Genomic DNA, 18,126 nt, shown 5'->3' with positions numbered 1-18,126 from the left:
GATAACTCTTCTTTTCCCCTCTTGCCTTTTGTTGAAACAGTATGTGCTATTGAGAATCTGTGGCACAAGCTGTACAGTTCACTCATCTCTTGATTTTTCAGAAAGTGCAGATGACCTGTTTTGCTAAGTTAGATTGAGGAGTGGATAGGAAGTTAAATTTGCTTCTCATGGAGGAAAAAAAAAAGCATCCTTCTTATCTGGTCACTTACCACATCCTGTACTCTGTGGAAGGGCTCACATAGTTTTATATCACATGTCCCAGATCCTTATGAGAGTCTATCAGTGTTATAAAGGAACCTCCATTTTATAGTTTTCAATCAGGGAATTGTTTTAAAGATTTTATTTATTTATTTTTTTTGTTACACATTATACATCTGCAGTGTGTATGTGGGATGCCTTTGGAGACCAGAAGAGGATTTGTATGGGTCCCTTAGACATGAAATTAAAGGTAATTAAGAGCCAATGTGTGTGTGTGTGTGTGTGTGTGTGTGTGCGTTAGTAACTGAACTTGAGTGTCATGGAAAAGCAGCAAACCCTCTTACCCACTAAGCTAACCTATTAGTTCCTTTCTCAGGACTTTCAAGGTTCCGGGTCCACTATCTACGACGATAGATACTACCATTATCCTTGCCAGGAAGCACTTAGAGCTTTTCTGTGCTGATGCATGGGGGTGACTTTAGGAAGAAGATGGCTCTAGTCTAGTTATAGTCCAAGATGAGGGATAGGAAGAAGAGCAGAAAGGATGGGGCTCCAGGAAGCCTGTTGGCTACCATCTCAGTCAGAACCCAAAGACATGTCCTTCGTTCATCTGGACTTGGAGTGGAAACACTCCTCCTTCCCCCCTCAAAGGAATTGCACCTTTCTGGGACCTAGACTTTGGGGAGTAAAAGAACAGAGAGGGAGATATATTTAGCTTGGGGTTCAAAATAATAGGCATGGGGATGTCTAACTATGTACTCTAATAAACAAAGGTTACACATATTCTGTGACATACTAGGTATACATTATATAAACTGTAACACATTATACATACATTAAATAAAAATGAAGCTGTCCATGGGAAATTGCGGGCAGAAGCCCATAGGGAGGAGGGGCCTGCCTCTGGGCTGGCTGCAGTTGGAAAAGAGAAAAGAGATGCAGATAGCATTTAGAACAAAGACCTTTCTGAAATAGCAAGACTCCTCTTTAATTCTAGGGACCAGAATTAAGGCTCCTTTAGAGCCATTTTACAATCCTGGGAGGACTGGTTGTTCTAAATCTATGCCTTGTTTGCTTACCAGCAGTAATCACAATGGAAGATCATTGTCAGATGCATGTTCAGGAGGAGGAGAGAGAGGAGACTGCAATTTGCTTGGATTTTATGGGAGAGACAAATAGCAACTGTCCTGGGGCATCAAATCTCCTACAGACTCAGCAGAGTCTTTAGGCAGGCCTGGAGGGCTATTGAGTGGGCAGGGCAAGTGGACCTGAGATTCAAAGGCAAAAGCTTTCCAGTTTCAGAAATGTTATGGTAGATCCAGGGAATGTGACCATTTTTCTCTCCATCTTTCTCTCTCTCCTTCTCTCCACATTCACAAATTTCCAGTTCCTTTTAGTGGCAAAAACATTTTATTTTTTATTGAGTAAATATGGCCAAAATGTTCTCAAGCCATTATAAAAATTTATAAAGACATGTAGCTCTACTCAAAAAACATCTCTTCTCTCTGGTCCCTAGTGTAGGTAAGTGCATACAAGAGTCCTTATGACACTGTGGTGTGATGCAAGCCTATACTTGAACAAATTCCAGCTTTGAAGAGATGGGAAAAATATTATGAAAGAAAGTAACTTCAAGTTTCCCCTCAGATTTTTATTTTAAAAGTTGCATGAAGAGGACATATCTACTCTCGATGATAAGAGCTCCCTTTAAATTACATCCCTGTAATGAATAGGCTTGAAGAGATGCTTTTAAAAATATTCTGCCAAGTATTTCTTTATCTGTAAAATGGGCACCAGTAATGGCATTGCAAAGTGGTCTTGGCCACTTTAGATAACTGTTATATGGGTTGAATGTACAACACTGCACAAGGAACATGAAAGAAAGACACCAGCATCGAAATCACCTAGGGCAAAGCACAAACAAGCTGCACACATATACACACACCATATACAATATGTGTGTATGTATGTGCACATATAAAAATGTGTATGTGTTGTGTGTATATGGATACTATATATGTATGTGTGTATACATACATGTAGTGATATTATATACAATGCATAAATAAATATACATACATGATCTTTACTAATTATCTTATTTCAGCTATTTCTTTGTATATAAATGATGCTAATGTACTGTGAAGTGTATCTTCTCCAGCCTCCTTTACAGTCAAGTGTGATGGTGAGCCTGTAGCTGGACTTTGGCTACTTTATGGGTTTTTCTTTGTCCGATATTCTCCACCCTTTTCCCCACCATTTCCACCCAATAACAAAAGACAGGAGAGAAAAAAAAAAGATAAAGAGGAAAGGGGACTACGTTGCTGTTAGACTACTTCCTGCTGATTAGGGCAGGGAGTTCCTTGGGACAAGTTAGACTTGGCCGTCAGAGTATCTAATCTATTCTTCTTGTTATTTCTTCTTTGAGCAAGACTAGTTAAAAAAGAGTGACCAACAACAACCAATAGCCAATCAACAATGCACACTGACTCTCGGGGCCTAAGCATCTTTATATCCTCTGAAAAGTCTCTGAGTTCCAAAGGTCATAATCAGAAATACTGTCTAGAGCTGGTAAAATCGTATTCCTGCTAGAGCATAAGGAAAAACACAGGCAGCTGGTGTGGACAGCCTTAAACAGCCCTGCAGCCCACACATGGGGTTAGAACAAAAACATAGTCTTATAATATTTCTGTGGGGTTTTTTTGAAGAAAGCAAAATTCTCATGCATTGGGCTATTTTTAGAACAGTACATTATGAGCAGAAATGTCTTTTTTGTCTATTTACATTTTGCTCTTCCTCTTCTGGATAAACAGAAGACTAGGGCTGTGCTGGACCTGTGAGACAGAAGGAGCACTGACCCCTCAGGCATCATGTGGAGGAGCTGACTGGTCATGAACTTTCACTATGGACTATTTAGGGGTAAGACGGAGATCTCCATCATACTATACATTTTTAGAAAGCATTGCCTTTGTTGCTAAGTTCATCCTAACATGAATGTACTGTCTACTTTTTCTTGTGCTATTATTTGTATTTTACCACATATCTGTGGTGTCATTGTGTGTGTGTGTGTGGGGGGGGGTGAAGAACAGTTTGATGTCATGAAAGGCTAAGAAAATTAGTATTTTTGAGAAACAGGGTGTGACAGGTGACCTATCATGCTGTTAGAGTCGCAGGGAAATAGACTGTAAACCTAGCTCATATATAGTATCAGGCAAAGATTCTTCTTGGAGCCAGGTTCTCCAGTATTAGGAATTTCTGCTGTGGTAATGATGCCTTGCCTGCGAGACAAACATGCGCTCAATGTCCGTATTCTATGGGAGAATGAACCAGGTCTGAAAGGTGCCCATCTACCACCTTGACGTCAGCCTGGAAGTTTCAATATACACATCTCTTTAGTCTGGTCATCAGGGTGATGATGGCTGAGCTGAGATCCTCTGAAGGAAAGTTCTATCAGCTACCACTAAATGGGAGAACCCCACTGACTTTCCACACTTGAGGTTGGTACAATTGTCATCAGGGCAGAACTTGCAGAATCAAGGTTTACATTCCTTCTCCATGGGGTCAGAGACACATCAACTTCTCACTTTTCACCCACGACTATTACTCTCTTGTTTCTCTCCATGAGCCTATAAAACAGAAAACGTTGGACAGAACACTCAGGATTATGGAATCACAGAACAAATAAATTATCTAATTTTAACAAACGACATGGTAACATTCAATTGCACCATCCCAGCTGAGAGATGAGAGAAGAGGAAATTGATTTCAATTAATCATTTAAGTCAAATAGCCATGGAAATACTTTGCCTACCAAAAAAGTAAAAGGTGCGAAGATATTCAGATGTACTGAAAGACATCAATATGTGTGCTCATTAAAAGTATATAGTGCCAGATTTAAATAACCTGGAACTGAAGGTGACTTTTCTAATTACCTATGACATGTGAAGTCAATTGTCCCTAACACATTCAGAATGACACATCACGAATGAATAGATATTACAGCTTTCTGCTCTGTTGCTCATAAAAACATCTGATGAAGGACCAGCACTTGGATGTGCCACTTTATGTCACAGAAACAGAAAGGAAAAGAATGAAAAGGTGACGAGAGGAGAAGACAGAGCCTGTCTTCCCCTTCACACCCGTAGTAGCTTTGATCATGGTAGGATTCTTCGGGGAAAAAAATTTATGTTTTAAAAATCTAAAACACGTAGGGAGTTTAAGCTACAGAATTTAAAACCTTCAGTATTACTCAATTCAAAATGCTTATTACTTCCTGGCAATTAAACAGCATACATGCTATCCATTTAAAAGTCAGTTATCTCTAGTTTCTTTCTAAGAACCTGTTTAGAAAACCATATAGAATTTGGGCATAAAGATAAAAGCAGTCTATTCTACAACTGCTCTCTGCCTCCTCTATATTATTATATACTAGTAAAACCTTAAAACATATATTTTTCATGTTCAATTTTACAAAATATTCCTATTCATATTAACAAATAAAGCAGGGGAATATTCACATTTTGAGCAACAGGAATTTTCCAGAACTCCATGTCATTCAGGTATTCCTTAATGTTTTAAATAGATTACATGCAAAAATGGTTTTGTTTTTATATTAACACCCACAACATAAGCACATCATCATGTTACCATGAATATCTTTAATTTGAAAAATTAAAATGTTATCGATATTTCTAGACCAGAGGATCCCACACATTTTTATTAAAGTTTGTTTATTGGGCCAATTGTGGAAGGTGAAACCACACTAGGCTGCCGAACCTGGTGCTGGCAAATACAGTTGATCGTAAGTACCTTGATCTTTGAAAGCCATTTGCCTCTTCTCTTCATTTCATAGAGGGCTTGCAGCTCTCTGTTTTGTATCCTTGCAATTCCTCAGCATTTTATCTTTTTCTGGATGCACTGGCTCATTCAGAAAACATCACATTTTCACTTTCCTGGATTCCTCAGGACCCAGGAATATTGTCTGCTCTTTAAAACATTTTTAGCTGAATAATTGACCTAAAAGAGCATCACAAGAATACTTTATTTTGCTCCTTAAAGAAGTTAACAAGATGAAGTTGGTTTTACATCAAAATAATTTCTAATGATTTATCTGACAGAACTATTAAAATAGGGCTACCAGTCCTTATAAATTGCACTAAGAGCCATGTAGAATAACTAGCCCCTATAAGTTTTGACATAGTGGAGTTTACATGGGATTGCAGGGGGCTTAGCAGATGAAGATGTATTTTGTTATCTCACACTGAGATTAAAGCACAACATACACACACACCACACACACGCACAGAGAGAGATGAGGGAGAGAGAGAGAGAGAGAGAGAGAGAGAGAGAGGCATGAAAGAATAAAAGGGATAGTATTTTCTATTCTCATTTTGGCCAGAATGTATTTGTCTATATCTATCCTTATATTCAACTTTATAAACCTTCTTCATCTTCTACATCTATCTACCCACATTCCTGTATGCTCTGATGTTTCTTATAACTATTGCAACTAGTTGCCAATGATGCCGAAAGCTACACAGATGGAAATAGTCTCAAGTCTTAACCCTTTCAAAATGCTACTGGGATTCTTTCTACATGATTGGGACAGTGTTGTGTCAGTGAGTGTTATTGTTTAGCTGTAAGAACACCCAGTGTAATCTGGAGTTGAGCTCTGAGGAAAACAATTGACTACTAGTGTCTATGAACCCTTCTTGTAAAGACCAGCCCAAAACCTGAGAATTTCAGGTCTTAATGGAACTGTGAAAGTTACAATCACCTCTAACTCAGATTTAAATCATCCAATTTCCACATTACAGCTCCGTCTATTGAATATTAAAAGACATAGTCTGTCATCCTCTTGCTCCTTAAAAAAACCCTCAACTCAGATTAAGCTAAAATCAAATTAAGATGTTTTCCCCCGTGTGATATAGTTGTTTTAAAACAACATTTTATCTTAAATTATGATTTGCGTGTGCGTATATGTGTGTATGTTCAGGGGTGTGTGTGTGTGTGTGTGTGTGTGTGTGTGTGTGTGTGTGTAAGAGAGAGAGAGAGAGAGAGTGCACGTGCTACGGAACCATGCAAGTGAATTCAGGATATCATAAAGGCTAAAAAAGGCGTTGGATGCCCTGGAGCAGGAGTTATAGGAAGCTGAGAACCACCAGTTGTGGGTGCTGGGAATCAAACTCCTTTCCTCTCTAAGAGCAACATGAACTCTTAGGTGATGGCCTAACTTTCCAACCCCCACAATGTAGTTTATAAACCTAATCTCTCTGGATTTCTGTCCCTGAAAAGTCCTATGATTCAAATTACCTCTGGGAAGAAGTTAGATAATTGTTAGTGTACTCCATTCTTCATACCCCACATTAACTTGGTCAGAGACATGAAAAGTCTGCATTGCGCCAGATCATAATTGTCATACAGGGAGCATAAAACACAAGTCTGCCTTCAAGGTGATGCTGCCAGAATTGAGGCGTCTGTCAATACAGATCAAGAGAAAGGAAAATTTGGCCATAACTCTGAAGTAGTTGTGGATTTTATATTAGAAGTATGAAGCAGAAGAAAAAAGAAAAGAAAAAAGGAAAAAAGGCTTTGAGATTGGGCAGATCTGGATTCAAATGCTAACTCCATAAGTTCTTATTTATAAAAGATAAGTAGGGGCTGGAGAGATGGCTCAGTGATTAAGAGCACTGACTGCTCTTCCAGAGGTCCTGAGTTCAATTCTTAGCAACCACATGGTAGCTCATAACCATCTGTAATGAGATCTGATGCCCTCTTCTGGTGTGCGTGTGTCCGAAGACATCTACAGTGTACTCATATACATAAACTAAATAATTTTAAGTGCTGGTGAGATGGCTCAGCCCATAAGAGCACCCGACTGCTCTTCCGAAGGTCCTGAGTTCAAATCCCAACAACCACATGGTGGTTCACAACCAACTGTAACGAGATCCGACTCCCTCTTCTGGAGTGTACTTACATATAATACATAAATAAATCTTAAAAAACATAAGTAGATGATAGATAGATAGATAGATAGATAGATAGATAGATAGATAGATAGATGATATGATTTAAACTTCAGTATTTTAACATGTAAAACAACAATAATAGTTTATCTAAGGTTGTTATTAGTTGATACTTAGAATTCACTATTTTCCTACTTTCCCCCCAGTAATTTGTGCCATGAAGAAAAGTATGATCAAATTATTTGGAAAAATGAATACAGCTAAGCACAGTGACTCAGGCTTTCCATTTGATTATAGGACTCTCTTAGCGCTGACAGTACTAAGATGCTTTGGAACTCTGTGAGGACAAGGATGTTTCAGTGTTTCTTGAATTCCTTTGACCACTGAACTCTCTTTGGGTAAACAGACTAAACAATAGCTCATGTTCCCTTTGAACCTGATGTGAAAGATACTGTCCTAGTGGGATCTCTGGGCTTGCTGCTTTGTCCCCTGGGCATGTCTGAAAGTGAGATTGTCCCTGTGGGTGCCAGGATTGGCCCATGCAGGCAAATTTACTCCAGACAAACAGAGATGTTAAATGCTTTTCCTCAGCTTCACCCAAGAAGATGGCATCAGAAATGAAGAAAATGCTTAAGTCTGGAAAATTCTGCTCTGATGTTAAGGTGCAGTTCTTGGGATCAGACTATGAAAGGATGCTATAATGAAATTAGTCTTATGAGAAACAAGGAAAACTTGGAGATGTTATGCGGTAGAAGGACAGAGTCTGGCATACACCCTTTTATAAAATTAAACATTTCTGTTTATTATATGATGGAAAATCTGTACTGATTCATTAAAGCCCTAGCAAGTTCATCAGAAAAACTTTATAGAGACCTTGGGGAAAACTCAACAGGGGGGAATTTCCTGTTGGGGGCTGGAGGTGGAGAGAGAGTGTTTTCTCTTTATTGGGGTTTGCTTTGTTAATTGGTGTTTGAAGAAACCCCATTTCTTTCATAGTTGAAGTGAAGCAGAATTAATGTTAATTAAAAAATCATGTTAGTGTTCCCAAAATATATTCAAGCTCCTATTTGAGAAAAGGCTCACTTCAAACGCCTTCATGATGGTGGCTTTGTTTATGTGGGGACTGACAGAGAGCAGGGAGTTACATTAAGGCAAGAGAGAGAACAATGACTAATTTCTTAAACAAAGGAAGACGTGTTTTGAGAGACATTCAAATAAAAAGCACATTATATAGGATCCACATTGCTTTTTATCCCCGGAGAGTCAAGTTGGGGACCCGTAAACTAAGATGCTGTGGGGACTGAGTGTGTGTGGGGACAACATGGAAGACTCACTTATGTGTCTGCCTGCCACTGTTCATAGGCATGCACAATTTAAAAAAAAAAAATGTCTGAAGCAGACTGTGGTTTCCTGCATCGGTATAAATTTATGCTGGGGTCTTTCCATTTAATGTTCTTTAAGGATGTATTTAATTCCATACACAGAGGACTTCAATAAATAGATGCATTGCTGTCAAATCCCTGAGGTCTGTGTACCTCCTTTGGGTATAATTAACTCTTGTGGCTCACTGCATCTAAACAACTACCTCAGTACTGGGGGGAAATGGAAATGCCGTGTGTGTGTGTGTGTGTGTGTGTGTGTGTGTGTGTGTGTGCGCGCGCGCGCGCGCGCGCGTGTGTGTATGTGTATTTGTACAAATTCTGGAGCCGTCTGATTATTTTTAAAGGTATTAGTTACATATGATAGACTAAGAATGGCTAAAGTAAGTTACATCTAAGTAGAAAGTAACACGTCACTAACAAACCCTGAAAGCTGACTTTCAAATTCAATGAAAAGAATTTGATCATTCGTTTATGTATTGCTCATTTCTTTCTTAAAACGCAGGAAGTGGCTTATTAGCCAAGATGGAATATAAACGAGGTTTGATGATATAAACGCAGGCGCTGCAAACCTTATACACAGCTCGAGGTGGGAACAAACCGGCTAATCTCAGAGGCTGCTTCTGGTTTTGTTGGAGAAGCACTCATTTTCAACCTTAGTTGCCTGAGGGAACAGAATTAAACATGAATCATCTTGAATTAGTCTTGTTAGAAGTGAAGAAATATACAGATGAAATCTTATTTGACATCATTTGGTTTCTTTTTGTTTTTCTGTTTTTGACACAGAGTCTTATATAGCGCAGGTAGGCCTTGAACACACTGTGTAGCAAAAGAAGGCCTTGAACTCCCGATACTTTGCCTCTGCCTCCTGTGTGTTGATATGATGGGCACCAGTCACCATGGCCAGTGAAAGCATTTTTTTGTTCTAGCACCAAATTGTTATGAAAAAGAAAAAACAAATTATTCTTACGGGGTTTTCTTTTGACATATTGCTTAGTTCTTCAGATCTATGTTTTAGAAATGCAGTTGATTCACAAACCCATTTAAACAATACAGGGACATAGATTAGTGACTTAAATTCCTCTCCACCCTTTCAAGCTACTTTCCTACCTGAAGTCTGCCCTTGAGTTTTCTAAGCCCCCTTTCCTGCCCGAGGTCCATCACATGGACAGGTCATTTGTCTGGATTCATTTCTTGTCTTCCTTGTACTCACTTATGTTTGTAAGATCACCCATGCCAATATAAATAATTCTCTTTTATAAAGAATACTGCAGAAATCTTCTAAAATTTACCCAAACCAATACGAGACACTAGAAACACAATACACTGTACGAGGTGGGAGCAGGCCTTCTCAGAGGCTGTTTCTGTTTTTCACTGGAAAAACATTCACTTTCAACCTTAGCTGCCTGAGAGGCTAGAATGAAACATGAAGCATTGCCAGTATGAAAAATCCTCCTATGCCTGAGATTTTATATCTCTGAAATATAATACCTGATCCTATGATAGGTATCATACATGTCTAAATATATTTGTATATTTTTTAATATAGCAAGAAATAGAAAGATACATAGAGACATGATAGATGATGATAGATAGATAGATAGATAGATAGATAGATAGATAGATAGATAGATAGATTGATAGATGATAGGAAGATAGGTAAATGGTGGGAAAATTAGATAGGAAGCACATATAGAACAAAAAGCCACACACAAAGAGAAACTTTGTAACTAAGGAAAATCAACTTTTAAAATTAATAATTCTCTCCGTTTAGAATCAATGTTGTTCTGGTAGGGACTGATCTTCATGGGACAATATTGTAAAGGTGACTGACAATAACACAGTCGTAGGAATATTTATCATCCAACCTGACATTTTATGCAGCCATCAACAGCACACTATAACTTCACATCTTGAAGAAAACAAGTACATACTTAAGATGAACTGTTCCTAAAGTGGGTTTTCCCCAATATTTTATGATTAGCATTCATAAATAGGTAAATTAAGAAAGCCACTTTTTGAAAAAAATACTCACAAGAGGAAGTATGGAGACAAAGTGCAGAGCAGAGACTGAAGGAAAGGCCATCCAGAGACTGCCCCACCTGGGGATCCATCCCATATACAGCCACCAAACCTAGACACTATTGCGGATGCCTGGATGCGCTTGCTGACTAGAGCTGCCTCCTGAGACAGAGCCTGACAAATACAGAGGTGACTGCTCACAGCCAACCAACCACTTGACTGAGCACGGGGGTTCCTGATGGAGGAGTTAAGAAGAGACGGAAAGAGCTGAGGGGGGTTGCATCCCCATTCCTGTGGGGGGAGTAACAGTGTCAATAGCCCAGACCCCCCTGAGCTCCCAGGACTGGACCACCAAGCAAAGAATACACATGGAGGGACTCATGGCACTGTCTGCATATCTGGCAAAGAATGGTCTTGTTGGACATCAGTGGGAAGAGAGGCCCTTGGACCTGAGGGTGTTTGATGCCCCAGTGTAGGAGAATGCCAGGGAAGGAAGACAGGAGTGGATGGGTGGGTGGGCACCCTCACAGAGGCAAGGGGAGGGAGAATGGGCTAGGGGTTTCTGAAGGGGAGATCTGGAAAGGGGAAAACATTTGAACTGTAAATAAAGAAAATATTCAATAAAAAAGAAGAAAGGAAGAAAGAAAACCACTTTTTTTTCTAAAAAAAATTCAAAACATAAAGATGCATAGTTCTGCATTTTTATCAGGAAAAATATAAGATTATCTTGTTCTGAGGGAAAATAGCTTACTAATCAATGTTCTATATTAAATTATTGAAACAGTTAAGAAAGTCATTGTTTTGTACATACCACCACTGCAAGCCCAAGGCTAAATTCTAGCTAGTATATCTTTGAAAAGATATGTTGCCAAAAGTAACTAACAAGTTTTGGTGCGTTTTTAGCTGACAGTGTTTTATTCTTTTCTTAATTACTTATTTAGTTCTGCATTTACTCTATACTTCCAAAGCAGTTCATTTCAATATAGGCATGTAGGTTTTGTTTATGCTTAGAAAATTTTAGCTTTGACTGATATTTGTGACTCCTCTGGTAGTGTCTGAGAAGCAGAACGACGCCATCAAACCCAAACTCCAAACAACTTGGAAGTATTGAGTGAAGGCAGAGACCCCGAAGCCACACATAGAATGCTTTACAAGCCTGTAATTGTCCTCAAGGACAACGTGAGCAGAAAGGAGACAGAACTTCACTTAAGGTAAGCACGGTGTCTTTTTCCCTCCCCTGAATTTGATGTCTCTGAAGGATATTTAAAGTGCATTGTGTATTGCATTAACCTTTAAGAATTAAGGCATCAGACAACTGCTCTGATCTCTTCCCTTCTTATAACCTCCTCTTTCAGCTTGTTCAGTTAGCTTGATTCACTGATTATTTAACTCAAAGTCTGAGCAAAGGAAGAGACAATGCAACAGCAGTCATTTCAAAAGGATAACCATTAAAAAAATAAAAAGATAAAAACAGAGACTACTTCATAAGCAGATTTGTTCACAATACTCACAAACACAGAATGTCTTTAAAAAAATATGACACCAGTATTTTGTTTTCAAAGCAAGTATTCAGTTGATTGGATGTGTTGAAGAATTTTGATTTTTAATGAAGTATACACACCTTCCATCTTGTATCCAACCAGATTCCCAGAGGATGGTCTCAGTGGTTTTGCCCTGAGATAGCTGAAGCAGAAAGTTAACTTTCTGATGACAATCCCTGAACTGAGGGTGCTTTCATTCCTAGATACTGTATTTTCAAAATAGGTGTTTTGTTTTCATCCTAATGAACTTTTTGAGGGAAAAGGTAACAGACTCAAGTGATGGTCCCTGGAAACTGGCATGAGTAAATTAATATCATTAATCCCCTTTCTTCACAGATTTTCTTGAATATGAATTCCAACTTTGTAAGTTAAGCCTGATGACAAAATGTTGGTGATCCTGAACAATGATTATGCTGCCTTTTAATATTACTTGTGCATGATCCTGGCCAATATAACCCATCTATATGGTCAACATGTGTATTGACATTATTCTGGATGCATTATAAATTATAGGTCCCCTTTTCCTCCACAACCATGCACGACATTGCGAATCAGGTGAATCCTTTCAGATCACATATCTCCCCTGTAGAAAGGAGTCAATAGCTGACTAATAGATTTCAAAGTTTCATCATGTATGCAGTGGGGACACTAATGACACAATCTCTGTTGTTTGTTTGTTTGCTTGCTTGCTTGCTTGCTTGTTTTTTGAGACAGTGTTTCTCTGTGTAGTCTTGGCTATCCTGGAACTTACTCTGTAGACCAGGCTGGCTTTACACTCAGAGATCTGTCTGTGTCTACCTCCAGGGCACTGGAGATATATTCATAATATGTGAGTGAGTTAAATGAGTTAATATACACAAAATGCTTGTCTGAGACTATTAAGCCAGAGTAAAGTTCAACAAAAGTTATCTAGGAGAAAAACAAAAACAGATACAACACAACTACTGAAGTCATCAAGAATCCTTAGTGAAGTCTCCTTTGTCTTTTTTCTGTCCTCTCCTGGGTTTGGTCTGGTTTAAAGTCATATGAAAGTGAGCTAATGATGGCACATAGACACTGACAGATCTCAACAGCATAGCATCATCTCACGTTCCAGCTTTTTAAAGCCACTAGGGTACATTCATTGTCTGCACCAAATGAACTCTGAAGGGGTGAAATAGCTGCTTTGCATCCAATGTGAGTGGGAAAGCAAATGTGTCTCCAGGTCACACCATGACTATGAGAGGGACCACCTCTAGGAATGATGTACAACAGGACTTGTTACAAGACTTCAATATCATATTGAGTTCCAGTACCTGGACCAATGGACTGTGCAGTTCTGCAGTTTTGACCAGTCGCACCACTACAAGCAACACAACATAGACTGGAGAGTATTTACTTGGCCAGACACAAATTCAGTCTCCAAGACCCAGCCTTAGTTTGCTGGTTGTATAAATATATCTAGCAAGTTTCTTTATCTATATCTAACAATTTGAGGGGGAAGACTCACTGAGCATGTCCCAGCATAAGAAACAGCCTGCTGTTTCTTTTGGTAGTTCAAGTCCTCCACTTCTGAAAACATGAGAGAATTTTGAAAGAACTTTGCCTCTGCCTGATTTCTTCACCGGGATATGTAATGCTTCTTTCTAATAAAATTGAGAATTTTGATACAGTGTTAAGTCAACAACAACAACAACAACAACAACACTGTCTGATTAACTAAGTTTCAACTTTCTTATAATTTCTCCCTAACGTACACCTTTGAGGAATAGAAAAATATATGAGAAAAAGATGTTCTTGGCAGCTGAGATCATACTGGAAGCATGCCATGCTCCAGCTCACTGAACAGCTGGACACTCACCACACAGCTGGATATTTCACCTTCTGGATGTTGAATGTGCTCTTCACTCACCTCCTGACTTCACTTTAAGATCGTATGGAACTCAGGCTTGCAGAACCAAGAGTTTCAAGTCGTTAAGCTCTATATCTGGTCTAATGGATTTAGGAAAAAGTGGGCAGAGAATGGAGAAAGACTTTCAAGGATTTCTTGAGATTGCATTGGAGCCTTAGACTCCTTTATGGTTGTTGTGGAATCTGTGTGAGAAAGTTTTAAAGGTTGGCCTACTAATGCCACATGTCTTTGCTTAATAACTTTTTTCCTAAACCTAACCTACTCAAAGTCACAAAAACATATGAAGAGACAGAGGCACAATATAAACCCTTGATCTAGTACTAAAGAGTAGAGCACAAGGAACAATTGAAACAGGACATAACAGAGAGAGGGCGTGCTGTAGCTCTCTTCTGTTGCCAACTTGACACAGGTTGAAAAAGGATACCTGAGTTGAGCAATTGCCTTCAACTTATTGGCCTGTGGGCATATCTGTGGGAAGATTATTATTGTTGTTGTTCTTGTTATTGTTGTTGTTGTTAATTGGTGTAGGATAGCCTAGCCCACTATAAGAGCTACCATCCTGACACAGGTGGGTCTGGTCTGTATAAGAAAGCTGAAATGGGCTCGAGAACACGCCAGTAAAAAGCATTGTCCCATGATCTCTGCTTTAGTACTTGATTCTAGGTCCCTGCCTGGCTTCCTTCAGTGAAGGAGTAAGACTTAGGAGTTGTAAGATGAAACAAGCCATTTTTCTCACGAGTTGGTTTTGAGCAGTGTTTTATTATAGTTTCAGAAAAGCAAAGTGAAACTGGGAGCAAGGGCCATATTGTGGGGAACTCCTAGTAGCAAGCTCACAAATGACTCTAAAAACTAAAGAAAGTCACCAAAGAAGTTTAATCAGGGGACTAACCCAAGGATATTTATATTTTCTATCTTTTAACCAAAACACCTGACAATTTTATTTTCACATGTCATAATACAAATGAAACTGCACTTTTTAAACCCTGCTTCTCTCTTCCAAAACTATTCTCTTTGCTAAGCAGAGGGAAATCTTGCAGGCCACACATCTAGGAAACACTCAGACCCAGCACTGTGATTTCTTGGCGAAACAGAACAAGCAATAAACATCAAGTAAAGAGCCCTTCTGCTCTCATCTGCCTGGCCAGTCATGCCAGGCCCAGTGGGCACCATCATGGGGGAAGACAGGGGTCTCAATACTGGAACCCAGGCATCATGGGCATGTGATCTCCCACAGGTGACCTCATTCAAAGAACAGGTCCATGGGCATCATGTCAGGAGGAGTGTACATCATTGTCATCGTGGGAGGGCCTCTCATGTGGGATGCAGTGGACCCAGGAGAGTTGGAGTAGACTGAATTATGGCCCCTGTAGGAGGAATGGAGCAGGAGGAATCTTTCTTTGATGAAGTGTAGCGTTTGTGTTGTCAGTCAGGTTCTGGGCCTGCTCTTCTGTGCATTTCTTGTAGTGGTTGTTCATGTTCTCTTGTGTTTTCTATTATTGTAGTGTGTCTTTCTCACAGACAGATAAGATACATCTCACAGTAGCCACAGCAAAACTTAATCATGTTGGGCGGCAGGACAATAGCTACCTGGTTCCACTAAACTGGGAAATGACAACATTTCTTGTTTTAAAGGAATATTGTATTAGATAATGTGGAATGAACAGGGAATGAAGGAGGCTAGGGGCAGGAGGCCTGGTTAGGAAGTCATGTAGAAACCCAGTCAGAAGAGGGTAAGCCAGAGCTAGTACAATGGTCAAATGGACAAAGATGGTCTCATTTGGGGATGCATTTAAAGATATAATCAGGATAAGTTAGTGAGAGATTGAATGCAAAATTACCCTTAACTTTGGAGCAAAGGTAGATATGTGATTTCTAAAGCAGGGTAGCTCTCAGAGAAGCCTGACTGCCAGAAGTCAGTCACAATTAATTACCTGATTCCATGCTCTCTGCTGCGTGGCCTAGTCAGAATCTTGGGAGAATCCATCAAATACTCCATATCACCAAAGTTATCTCCAGATAGAAGTTTACAACTCGGCTACATACTGAGGAGATGTTTTCTAAATGCTACAACTTGGTCTGCTCCCATTCTTCAGAAAAGACCAAGGTGTTCTCAGTGACTCTAGATGCAGACCCCAGTGCATTTACACCCTTCTCATTTGTTGGTCCCGACAGAAGAAATCTCAGCCTCAGAATCTAGAAAGGGTGGTCAAGCTGAGACTCATCTTATTAGATGACCCTCATGACCCATCTTCTCACAGGACTTTGCTTTGACAGGGATTAGTCAAATTTTTCCTGGTACTATAAAAGGATGTGACCTGAGGAGAGTGTAGTACCCAGGGGATGGGCTACCAAAGCCAGCTGCTCGGTACACTCATAAATATGACAGCCACACAGTTGAAAGTTATGTTAAAACAACAAGCTGTATGCAACTTCAGGGGCTGCCCTCATAAAGCACCACAATATCATAACACAAGCAGCCACATTTGTTTCATTATTGTTCTGTCTTAGTTAGGGATTTATTGCTGTGAAGAGACACTATGACTAAGGCAATTTCATAAAGGCAAACATTTAATTGGGGCTGGCTTGCAATTTCAGAGGTTTAGTCCATTATCATCATGGCAAGAAGCATGGCAGTGTGCAGGCAGACATGGTACACGAGGAGCTTAGAGTTCTACATCTTTATCTGCATGCAGTAGAAGGAGATCATCTTCTGCAAGCATCCAGAAGGAGGCTCTGATTCCACACTGTGAAAAGCTTGAGCATAGATCTCAAAGCCCTCTTACACAGTGTTGTACTTCTTCCAACAAGGACACATCTCCTAGTAGTGCCACGCCTCGTGGCCAACCTTGAAACATATGAATCTATGGGGGCCAAACCTATTCAAACCACCACAAGGTCTGTAGCCCAGAGGAGAAAGCCAAGGTCCCAGAAGTGCAGTGCTTCTTCAGAAGGCTTGGGAAAGGATCTGTCTTTGCTTCTCTCTAGATCTTGGTGTTGTCTAACAACCCTTTATGCTCCTTGCCTTGTTGCTTCATGATTCCAGCTCCTGCTACATCTCTACATGAGCTTCGCTTCTGGGTTTATCTGTGTGTCCAAGTTTCATTGTTCTTGTAAGGATGCTCCATAAACCCATCTAGTACATTATGATAGCGTCTTAAATTGGTAAAAACTGTAAGAGGTTGCTAGGCCACCTTCACAGCTATTTGGAGCTTGATCATATCATTCTGGGGAACATAAGTCAACTAATAACAAGAACTACCTGTGTTACCTCGTGTGAGAATGAATCCACCCTGCTTCTAACTAAACCCACATTGACCTGGTTTTCTTTGGTTAAGGTACTGAATATTGAACCCTCTACAACCCAACTCAGTCCCTAGAATGGCTTTTGACTTCTCCTTTTGACCATCTTCCATCTTTGACATCATCATATCTCAGATCAACAGAGCCACAGAACTTTAGAAGTAGAATACCTTCGGTGTAGTCACAGAGCATATATTTACAAATGAAGAGCAGCTCATGGCTCTTCACTTCCTTGTCTGTTTAGCCCCAAAATGAAATCTCTGAGTTGGTATGTGAGTGCAGACTATGTGGATGTAAATATACATAGAAGGATCCTGGGTGGCTTGTTCTATCATGCTCTGCATGTGCCTTCCTGACAGGGTCTCTTACTGAACCTGGAACAAGGCTGGTGGTCAGGCAAACCCCTCCATAGCATGTAGCTGTGCCCAGCTCTTTACATGAGTGCTGAGGACCTAAACAAAGGCCATACTTGAGTGGCAAGCTTTTTTAGTCCTGAGTCATGTCTTCAAACAAGAAATCTCCAACCTAAAAAAATATTCTTTTTGAAATAGTTTTCGATTTTGTGAAATTAAAACATAATTATTGTTTCCCCTCTCATTTCTTTCCTCCAACCCTTTCCTCTATTATATAACGTACTCCTTCTCTGTTTTTACACACACACACACACACACACACACACACACACACACACACATCTGAATATAAACACCACCTGCTCAGCTCAAAAAATATTTTTGTATGCGTATGATCTCGGGGCTGATCGCTTGGATTTTTGAAACCAACTGGAGGTAGCTCCCTGGAGACTATTTCTCCTGCAGTCAGTACCCTTGGTT

The 18,126-nt window shown here is 39.7% G+C and overlaps 1 long non-coding RNA gene across 1 annotated transcript in view; it reads left to right on the top strand.

Annotated features, from left to right (window-relative positions):
- Positions 1 to 2,511: 2,511 nt before the first annotated feature.
- Positions 2,512 to 18,126, top strand: part of Gm20618 — a 50,100-nt gene continuing 34,485 nt past the window's right edge. Inside the window, exons 1-2 of the long non-coding RNA XR_868784.2 lie at positions 2,512 to 3,114; positions 11,614 to 11,772. This is a non-coding gene — a long non-coding RNA (predicted gene 20618). The remainder of the gene's footprint in view (positions 3,115 to 11,613; positions 11,773 to 18,126) is intronic.

The sequence above is a fragment of the Mus musculus genome, chromosome 6 (genome assembly GCF_000001635.26).
Source record: "Mus musculus strain C57BL/6J chromosome 6, GRCm38.p6 C57BL/6J".
Taxonomy (NCBI): Eukaryota; Metazoa; Chordata; class Mammalia; order Rodentia; family Muridae; genus Mus; species Mus musculus.
The sequence above is the reverse complement of the archived record's forward strand: the minus strand, read 5'-3'. Positions and strand labels throughout refer to the sequence as shown.